This window comes from Saccostrea echinata, unplaced genomic scaffold (assembly GCF_033153115.1).
Source record: "Saccostrea echinata isolate AGI-Se365-2 ecotype Australia unplaced genomic scaffold, CSIRO_AGI_Sech_v1 ptg000054l, whole genome shotgun sequence".
NCBI lineage: Eukaryota > Metazoa > Mollusca > Bivalvia > Ostreida > Ostreidae > Saccostrea > Saccostrea echinata.
Genome location: NW_026889803.1, coordinates 36,984,796 through 36,996,489, shown reverse-complemented (window position 1 = coordinate 36,996,489; position 11,694 = coordinate 36,984,796).

Genomic DNA, 11,694 nt, shown 5'->3' with positions numbered 1-11,694 from the left:
AAGTTCGGTACAGAGTTAATAAGCAATTTAAAGCATAATCAGCAGAATATGTTTCATTTTAGAAAAAAACAGCAAACGTGAAAACATTTCAGAAGGCATTTGCCATTGTAAGTGTGTTACTCTATCTAAGATTAAATTTGAGCAGTCAAAATGCCACAGTAAAATATGAAGATAACGAACTGTATTCAAGCTCAAAGTCCATTTAGACAAAACAAATCGGGAGCAGAGCAAACATGGACCTCCAAAAACATCAGAGGTGGGATCAGGTAACAATGTTGACTTGAAAAATGCAGGATAACTTACTTCTGACATCATAGTATTATGCATCTCAATATGTATGTACTCAAAAATATGTACTTATCTAGTAATACATAAAATCATTGATAACGCTTGTTTATGGTTGAAATGTTTTATTCAATTGCTTCGGCTTGTTTCTTAGTGCAGATTTCTACGATGTGGCCATGATTCCTACAGAAATTCTGTGATATTCTGCCAAAATGTCACTCCTCTAACAGTTCTGGTTCGATTTTAATAAAATTGGTACACAAGTAAATGCATACAATACTTAGACACATATCTTTACCTCAATTTTTGATTTAACGAAGGATGTGATGGCTACTAAAATAAAAAAAAATCTGTGATTTTTTTGCAAAATGATTATTTTTCTAGAGGTTTGGTCCGATTTCAATAAGACTCGGTGCACACGTAGACTAGTATAATATAAAGATTCATAATTATATTTTGATACGGTCATGGTAGAAAAATACTTTTTGCACGATTTCACATTCGAATGTATGTAATTTTTCTGGGATGATACAATCTTTTTATCTCTCACATGATAATGCAATAAAGTAGAAAATTATTGCATGGAACGCCAAAGTTGTCTTTTGTGAATCAACGTTATTTCACGAAGTGGTTTCATCTTTACTTGATGTGGTTTCATCATAATATGCATTGATTTTATGCTGTTGTCTCATTATTTAATGCCGTGGTTTCTTCATTATATTCTAAGCATTCGTAATTATATCCTGTGCTTTTGTGGTAATATCATGTGGCTTCATAATTCTATGCAAGTTCGTAATTTTATATTCTGTGGATATCTAATCTGTATTGTGTCCTTTAGATCACCTGAGCTGAAAGCTCAATTCAACTTTTCTGATCACATTTTGTCCGGTGTCCCTCTATCCGTCTATCTATCTGTCTAGCTGAACGTCTGTTCCTTTCTTAACTTTTCACATTTTCAACATCTCCTCAAGAACTGTGAGATCAATTTCAACCAAACTTGCCACAAAGCATCCTTGGGTGCAGCTAGGGTATTTAAATTTGTTCAACGAAGGGCCGCACTTATTTTCAAGGAAAATACTGAAATGAAAAGTCAATGAATATTTAATCACAAATTAAAAGTCAATGAATATTTAATCAAATATTTCAAAAATCTTCCTTTGAAGATTCACTGAACCAGAAGAGCTGAAACTCATGTGAAAGCTATATTAAATAGTATACATTCAAGATTTTTTTCTTAAAAACCAGGACACTGGGAGTAGGTTGGGGCCACAAAAGACGATCAAAGCTTTACATAGACATATATAGAAAAAACTTTAAAAATCTATCTCAAGAACAACTTGGCCAGATCTAGAAGAGTCGAAAGCTTCATTACATAATGTATACTAAAGTTTGTTTTAATCATGACATCTCTCATTGAGCGGATGGAGCCAGAATGGACAATCAAAGTTTTCCATGATAGAAATACATGGGAAAAAACTTCTAAAGAATAAAGGTATGATTTTTAGTCATATAGATATGGAAGCATTCTCAGGAAATGTAGATTCAGGTTTGATCAAAACATAACCACCAGGGGTAGGGTGGGCCACAGTCGATGATCAAAGTTTTATGTAGAATTATATAGGGAAAACAGTATTCCAATAAAGAACAGCAGGGCTATAGTGACTAATGAGAGCTTTCTGACCGATGGTCCTCTTGTAAATTTATTTGCTGTGCATGGTTTTGTTATTACATGCATTTCAATATTTTACGCTTTGGTATCAAAATTAAATGTCGTACTTTCGTAATTCTCTTTATCTTGTTTCATGATTATACATGTGTGCTTTACTTTTAATATTTTATGCTGTTGATATTTAATTTTTCTATTATGCTGTTATTCTGTAATTATATGTAGTTCTTATATAAGATGCTATCTATATGATTTATTTTCATAATTGTATACTGTGCTTTTAATGTTATATTCAGTGGATATTTAATATTAATTTAGCATATATAGTTCGAACACAAGCTTTAAAATTACTTTAATTTATATATTTCATATTTATATTATTTCATGCCCTGTTCACAGTTTTGTTTTGTTTGAAGGTTTTTTTTTCAGATCGATCACTATTCGTTATGTTAACTTTTTCGTTAGAAGAGAAATAAGCTTACAGCAAACAATTCTTAGGGCGTAGATGGAGGAGATGTTTGAAAGGCTGATGATACAAAGGTCGTCTTGAGTCGTTTGTGAAACCCGTGGATGCTGGCAAAAGCCCCTTCTCTAATTAAAATTTATGGTTCCACCCTTGGAAATAAATTGGTTCATTATCCATCTTTCTTGATTTGCTTTATATATATATATATATATATATATATATATATATATATATATATATATATATATATATATATATATATATATATATATATATATATATATATATATACAGTACCAACCAGACCCAACCTGACACCTAAGCAGTCCCAGAAAGCAGTCCCCGGGACTGCTTTGGGACTGCTCTGGGACCGCTGTGGGACTGCTCTGGGACCGCTATGGGACTGCTCTGGGACTGCTGTGGGACTGCTCTAAAAAGCAGACCCAGCAGTCCCAGCAGTCCCCGGGACTGCTTTCTGGGACTGCTTTGTTCACTCATGCGTGAAAGAGGTTCTGAGTGACATGATAGCTCCGCCCCCTTGTGTATTCTGAATTTGCAGTCTCCCTGTTGTTGTTTTGTTTACTTTCAGCAGAGTGGTGTTGAAGATAAAAAATAAAAGAACAAGGATTTCTTACAAAATTTTAACAAGTAGAGATATATATATATACATGTAATTACTATATGTCTTCAGGGGCTCTAAATTTACACAATTGTAGTCTAGAATTAATTTTTTAAAAAATGAAAGTAATTAAAAAGGGAAGTCAGGAGATGATTTTTATCTCTTAAATTAAACTTTAATACAAGTGTTTGAAACAAAATTATCGAGGCCTATTTAATTAATTAATGCTATCAAATCATGTACTCAAAGTTTGCATTAGCACTACAATGTATTTAAAAAAAAACAAACATGTTATTACAGTAAGATATTCAGAGGGAAGTACTGTACTGGATTTTTTTTTAATTGAAAAAAGCTAAAACCATGCTCAAAAAAGCACATTCCCCATGCTATTTTTTACCGCCCTCAAATAAAACCTAATAATTTTTTATTTAATGACCACGAAATAAAATTATTCTACCATTCTCCCGTTATATAAACAATGTGAACAAGTATTTGGGGATTTATTTATGAGTTAGTTTTTAATTTATAAACAAGTAATTAAAAAGGTACATTTATTTAAAAATAAAACATTTGAAAATATCGGGAATTGTGTGTTGTCAACACTTGAGGTTTCAATCGCCTTTGGGCATGATTAGCAGAAAGTCAATGAGTGGTATCAGTGTTACACATCGCTGAACACGCTGGTCAACAATGACACTATTTTCAATCTATGAACTGCAAAACATCTTTGTTTCAATAAATGTGTATAGATTTATTTCGGGATTAATTAATTTAAAACATAATCTGAGGGTTCCATTCTCGTGATTTTCAGATGACTGTACACTCAAACGTTTATATAATAAAACACTTAAAACTGAGTGTTATAATTGTTTTCTGTTACATGTACATAGAGAATCTAACGATAATCAAATTGGCAAGTCAGTGAAAATAGTCATGACTGAAATATAATACTCGGCAAAATTTTACAAAGAATTTTTCAAAAGCCCCAGTACTTTCCAGTAAGAAAAAAGCATTCAGAGTATAGTATGGGAATCGGCCTTGCTCTATAATTGTAAAATCTATTTAAACTAATTCTGATAGAAAAAAAAAATAATTCAAGTTTAATTTTTAATAAAAATAAATAAATATGGAAACCAATATCAATCACAGAAAATAAAGAAATTGATTTATTTTGGTGAAAAATTAATATACCACATAACTTTGTTTAAATATTCATGTTATTAGTAGGAGTGAACACCTTCTTTGTTCAATATTTGTTATTTGTTTCTATATGCGTACTGTGATTTCTTAACAGTTCAGAAATGACTGTCACACAAAAATTGTAAATTTTTAATGTTACTGCTCAGAAAGAAATGCATCATCAATTTCCATTGTCTTTTATAGTTACATTGTTTATTGGTAATCTCATTTCTGAATAAGCTCCGCCCATTAAATTAATAAACCCCGCCCACTGGGACTGCTGGGACTGCTTTCTGGGACCGCTGGGACTGCTTTTTGGGACCGCTGGGACCACTGTGGGACTGCTCTGGGACTGCTTTAGCAGTCCCAGAAAGCAGTCCCCGGAACTGCTCTGGGACTGCTTTGTGTCAGGTTGGGTCTGGTTGGTACTGTAGTACTCGATTATCTTATTATTTATTTTACAAAATAATGACACAATTCATTATCTGCCAATATTTTAACAACGGTCAATTTCAGATCTAGGCTGAACTGAAAATTTACTTAAATGAATACATCGTTTAGATCAGCTAGCCTATTTAAAACAACTTGAGATACTAGATGTCCCATTGACGATATATTTTTAGAGAACAATTGTAACTCTCACAGATGAATTTAATTTAAGAATAAATAATCAGTGATCAATAGAATTTCTAGGAGCTTTTTGTCTTTTTCCACAGATTTTGTGGAATAGGTCTGCCTTGTACGACAGCAAACCCTATGGAAAATGTTGATGACATGTATCATTCCATGTACCATGTGGTATGATGTTATGTGGAAGTTAAAAAAAACACTGACATTCTGATATCATCCTGGCACTAAGTGGTGATGTGATAGAACAATGATTGGTTAAAAACCTGCACAGGATAAATCAACAAAAGTGTCATGTGCATGGATGAGTTTACTTGTGACTGGGTTTCATTGCAATAATACATGTATATGATATATGTTTGTAACTCCAATCTTTTCAACTATATATAGATTATGAATAACTTTTGTATATCGTAACTCATAGACAAACTGCACCAAATACATATAAGTGTTAAATAATTTAAATATGACTGTAATTAAAATCATTCTTATATATTTAAGAGTTTTCCACTTTTTTATTGATTCAAAGAGTGAAGTTGTTCAGCTTAAAGCACTGCTAACTGACATCATAATTATGCATGGTTTCAGTATTATCGTATAAACTTGTGAATGAGAAGTACTTCATTTTACAGTTTAACCAGTCAACTTTTTCTAGTGAGCATCTATTTGGCGAGCACTGCTCTAGATGTATGACATATTGTCTTTTTTAAAGAAATTATTTAAAATGCAGCAAATCACAACTGCAAAGTAAAAAATAATGATCTATTGAGCATCATATTCCATCTGACCAGCAGCGTTAAAATACAAAAAAATGTTTATATACAAGATTAACTCCCATTATAATTATACCGTTTGATCTTTAACCGACTGTCTAAATAGAATGAATTAATAGTTTTAGTAACTATACCTAAAAAAAAGCAGGCACCTATTTTTTTTCTTTTAATGAAAACTATACCCTCTATACCTAGTTATTGTAGGGAAAATATTTTTTATTTATTTAAAAATATGACCTCCAACGCCATTTTTCCTATAGCATGATACTATATTCTTTGACAGGCAAAAATAATAAATAAAAAATTATGAGAATTGACTAAATTTATACGAAATCCATCTATTTTAATAAGGGGGGTTAAAGTTTATTTATCATTTTTGCTTGTCAAAGAATATTCTTGTTAGTTATCAATTTCCCCCCTCCTTAATCGTGTTACTATTCCATGATAGAATGCCATGTGGTGATGTGCAGGGCCTGTTGCTGAAATTGAATAAGGATCATCGGCTTTCTTTAATCACTGCTATGAATCATAAGATCTTTGTGATTTAAAAGTTACACGCAATAAATATTTGTTTCTTAAATGTGAACTTTTTTTTCAACGAGATGCACCTTGAACCTAGCTGGCATATTAGAGCTGTTCTGTGATCATGTTGTACATTACTGTCGAGTTTATTATTTTACACATTACGAAACAATAAATACCTCAACACCTGCTCAAGGAACTCTTTAATGTATTAGTAAGAACTTTTGGTAAATTCGGCAATAGTTTAATTCATTCAAGGCTATAATATCTCGACAATGTAGATGTAAACAACGTCATGTTTTTTCTATACATCCCGGTGAGGGCGCTGCAATCGCAAGGAGATTGTACAAAGAAAATATAATTGTGACGTCATAAGTCGGCGATCCCTTTGCTTTAAGTCTATGATTTGTTTGATTAAACTTTCAGTTACAGAGAATTTATGTTCTGATTTTCTGTCTTACTGTGTCGCAAAATTTTTACTGTGTCGCACACATAAAATTTGAATCGTTACTCTGTCGGGGAAAATTTTACTGTCTCGGGGCCGACAAAGTAAAACAGCTCATGGAGAACCCTGACAGAGGTAAATTTGCATCCTAAATAACAAATAAAGATCGCTCGAAACCTTCTTGTTAATTATTCTCTTAAAGTTTTTTTTGGTAAAGTTCGCTTTTTATTTCTGGCGATGACGCAATCTGTGCGTATGTGGTAAGATTCGAGATCACGTGACATAAACATTCCCGTCTTTTGACAGCACTAGATAGGCCAAGAGTTTGTGAGGAGAGAATCTGATCAGAGACCCTTGGCTATCGAAGAGTAAATATGACTGAAAGAAATTTTCAATTAATAAGTATCATTATATGATTGAATAATTCTTGTCTCTCTGATTGGCTGAGATCCAACATTGTAGAAAAAATGCTAAGTTATTTTCACCTGCACGTGACCTTCCAGGTGAATATAAGGATTTCATTTTCTCCAGATTAGACTAAAATAGATTGGTAAATTCCAAATTTATACAAATAATTTTGGAAAGTTATTTCACTTACACCTGGCTTCAACTCATAACTTTAAGGTACACAGAACCTTGGGTGAGTCGTGGGGGTGTTGCAGGGGGGCCTGTCCCTCTCCCCACCTTTTTTGAGAATGTAATTTTTTTTATTTTAAGGCAAAAAAATGTTCAATGTAAGCCCCCCTCCCCCCGTTTATGGACCTTAACATCCCACCAAATAAAATTTTGATTTGGAAGAATCCTCCTTTTTTTTGGGGGGGGGGGGGGGGGGGAGGTGATCAGATTCTTTTCAGGTAAGTCAGGTAAGTTGTCGTTTCTTTTCCAAATTATGCCCAACCACCCCCTCTTTTTTAAACGCGCCTGACATTTTTCTACATTGGACCTAAAACAATTAAAATTCCAAATTTATACAGCTGGTTATGTTTATTTTAACTCCGCTTTTCTCATTGTGTTTGGCTAGTACTTCAGTAAATGTAAATAAGGAAGATGGCATGTATTGTTTAAAGCTATATATGGCAAATCTGAGCTAAAATATAATAATACGAAATTGAGTATTGATATACATTGTATATGATATATGTTATGTACCTTAAATTTTAAATCATAGATTTTGAAATTCAAGTTTATGTAGTTTAATTGACTTAAAACTTTTTAAAACAATTGTGTCTAATATTATTAAGATGCATGTACGCCACGCGATTGACTGATGGAAAATACAGCATTAAATCCATGATAGTAGAAGAGGTATAAATATACATGATATTGTTAATATAACAATTTTATCTTTAGTTTTCTCCATATCTACCTAACCTTATATCTTCCTCGCTTTTCTCTCTGAATGTTAAACTGCTTGTGTTCGCTGGTCTACTACTTCTACTTGATCGCCATTATTGTTCATTGTCTAAATATAATTAGACGATGAAATATTAAGGCGGAGTTATTCAAGTCTCTATTATTTTTTGTGGAGAAGGTAAATAAATCGGTTGTTTTAAACTTTTATATCTTTGAAACACAATTGATTTAAATTGTGTAGTTTACAGAAAAACCCTACATTTATATAAAGTAATGAAATAAACCTGTAGAAAGATTTTTTTTTTTTTAATTTCGATTATCTGAACTTAACAAAAATACACCATATATAGCTTTAATGAGTTAGTGTCATTTAATCATTGATTCATATTATAAATTTAAAGAATTATTGCTGTTTTTCGGTCAGCACGATGATTTAACCACCTCAGAAGTACAATATTCACCTGGACCTTCGAGCTTGGTGAATATTTTACTCCTCCTGTGTCTAAATCCTCGTATTGACCTCAAAACCAGCAATAATTGAATAATATACATGTAAGTTAAAAATGTACTTGTATAATAATTTGAACTCTAAAGGCCTGAATAAATCTGTGCAATAGTTGCATTTAACAATCTTAACAATAAATTAGTCATATATGAAAAATAATTATGACATAAGTAGTTTTAACTGATTCACCTTCATTATTTTTCCTAGTAATTTTTCCTGTGCTGGGGAATAGGCAAATGAAAATATTCCAAACATGTATTATCCGTCTCTTTGTTTTTCTTTTTACAAATGCCCGAAAGAAATTTACTGGAACTATAGTAAAGACAGCAGAAATAACGAACTTTCCTAGAGAATATAAATAATTTTTCACATCTGTTGAATTCTAAAATGAACTTGATATTCAGTCCGTCCTTTTCAGGTCGAAACCTGCACTTGGGTAGGCGCATATCTTGGTGTCCGTTAAGAAATATTTAAAAGGTCAAAATATCTGTACCGTAGGAGAAAAGGGTAAGATCAATACCACGTCCACAAACAGAACTCATATTTTAATTAATTACCAATCTACTGCAATGTTTTTGTTGAATCTACTATAGTCTAGAAATGTTATTGGTGTGCTTGTTGATTTTGTTGTTATTGTTATTTTTTGTTTGTTTGGTCTGAGGAAGGGACAGGGCGCCCCGAAAATTTGGACCCCCCCCCCCACACACACACACACAAACACAGAGCGAGCATCATGTCTTGTTTTCTTCCTAGAAATCCTTTTCAGATGTGCATTCTCCTCCATGTAACTTGAACACTGCTACACGCAATGTTTATATCTAGCTACACGCAATGTTTATATCTAGATAAGAGAGTCAAGACCAGTGTAGCAAAGATACTGAACGACCAAACAGGTTTTTTTTTAATATAAACGATGCCAATGTCAATTTTCAAGATAACACAATCTCGAGAGTCAGCGTAAACGAAAATTTCTTCTGTTGTAATGTCGACGTATCCTACCTCTCCTTGATGGTTGTGTCTAGGACTGTGTCAATGTATGGAATATTCAATACGTATCGATTTTCAGGAATGTATCGTATCGAAAAAATAACGTCCAATACGTATCGGACAGGCAGTTTTCCTTATAATTCTGTAAAAAGGTTGGGAATTTCAGTTACCAAAGATTATTTTTAACTGTTTTGAATTATAAATGAACAATAATGAAATAAACATTAAGGAAATAGCACATCTTAAATAACTATTACAAAATACATCTATTTTAGACAACTATATTTTAACATGTTATGTTAGACTCACCCAGTATTTATCAAATTTATGCATTAAATGTCATTTACAAGACATTTGTGAAAGACTTAATAAATAATCCAATATATCGCATATCGCTTTAAAAAATATCGTATCGTATCGAAATATTTTGCTCAATACACAGCCCTAATTGTGTCTATATATCACGAGCCTAGCGTAGTTATGAATATTTGTGAGGTATTGATAACGAGAAAAAGTATCTCGGTCAGCTCAAAGAACTACTAAAACAAACTTTATTATCATTTTTAATAGTTTAATCAACGTTTAAATTGTTGTTTTACATACACATAAGAAGCAATTCTTTATTTTATATCCAAGTTTTTTCCCGTACGAATATAACAATGTAAGGAATGACTGACATTTTCGCGCGGTTTCTAATCAAAACAAATCAAATCAAAACCATGCCGGCTGTCAGAAAGTTTAAGAACTACCAAGAAATAGAGGCATTTCTTGAAGATTTAGAAAAAAGAACAACAACAAGATTCATCACACAGAGAATCAGCAATAAACGACACTTTGAACTAGAAGGAGATGGTAAGGAGAAGTATTAACTGATTAACAACCTATACAATATAAAATTACATAACGATAGATCTGTGTGTGTAAGAGTAGTAACATTATATTTCGAAGTATGCTATTCTTTTCCAAAAACAGGTACCATTTAATTGAAAACAACAGGTGTAAACTAAATTATTTTGCCAAAATAAAACGAATGAGTGAGAATGCAGAAAATGATGGAAATATCACAAAGAGGTATGCATGACATGCATTGAAAAAATATATAATAGGTATGGCATGTCAAACGTTGCAATATTCGATCTTTTGCATTTGCATTGTATAATTTTCCCTTTGCATTGTATAATTTTTATTTGTATTGTATAATTTTCTATTTGTATTGTAAAATTTTTCATTTGTATTGTATAATTTTTATTTGTATTGTATAATTTTTATTTGTATTGTATAACTTTCCATTTGCATTGTATAATTTCTTATTTATATTGTAAAATTTCTTATTTGTATGCGATAATTTTCCATTTGCATTGTATAATTTCTTATTTATATTGTAAAATTTCTTATTTGTATGCGATAATTTTTCATTTGTATTGTATCCGCGGACTGTTTATTTGTTTCGTTACGAAGGATTTCATTGGTCAAGTTTCAGCCTGTATCGGGTTGAAGATGTTCCGGATGCTCAAAGCAAACTGGGCTCATATGTATTTGCTTGATTGATTGATTGATTATTGTTTAACGCCGAGTCGGCAATATTTCAGCCATATTTCGTGCATGTTAGACGGTCATTGGATTCTAAAAAGGGAGCGCTGGTAGATGGCAAATAAATAATCTGTCCTTAGGAATGCTGACTGAGAAAATAAATAAATTGACCTTGAGTGGTGGTAACTACCCCCATCCCCAAAAAACTGAGTTTTCGGGTTTGGGCGGATTTTCTTCTTTTTGTTTTTCTCCTTGTCTCTGGTCATATTGGAAATAAATATTCTCTCCTGCGAGAGAATGAAAATAAATAATCGGATTCGACCCCCCCCCCCCCCAGAATCAAATGGTCGTCCCTTAGCATGCACCGCAAATAGAGGAGCCGAGTTTGTGTTTGTAGAGAGTGCGCGATCGGAATTGTGGGAAGGGTACCAGACTAAGTTTGTGATGGGCACCTGAGACCTTTATACAGACTAAATTTTATGACCAATGACATCCTTCGTAACGAAATAAATAAACAATCCTCGGATACAATACAAATGAAAAATTATCGCATACAAATAAGAAATTATACAATACAAATAAGAAATTATACAATGCAAATGGAAAATATAGAATACAAATGAAAAATTATACAATACAAATGATTTTTTTACAACACAAATGGAAAATATAGAATACAAATAAACATTATACAATCCAAATGGAAAATTATAAAATCCAAATGGAAAATTATAGAA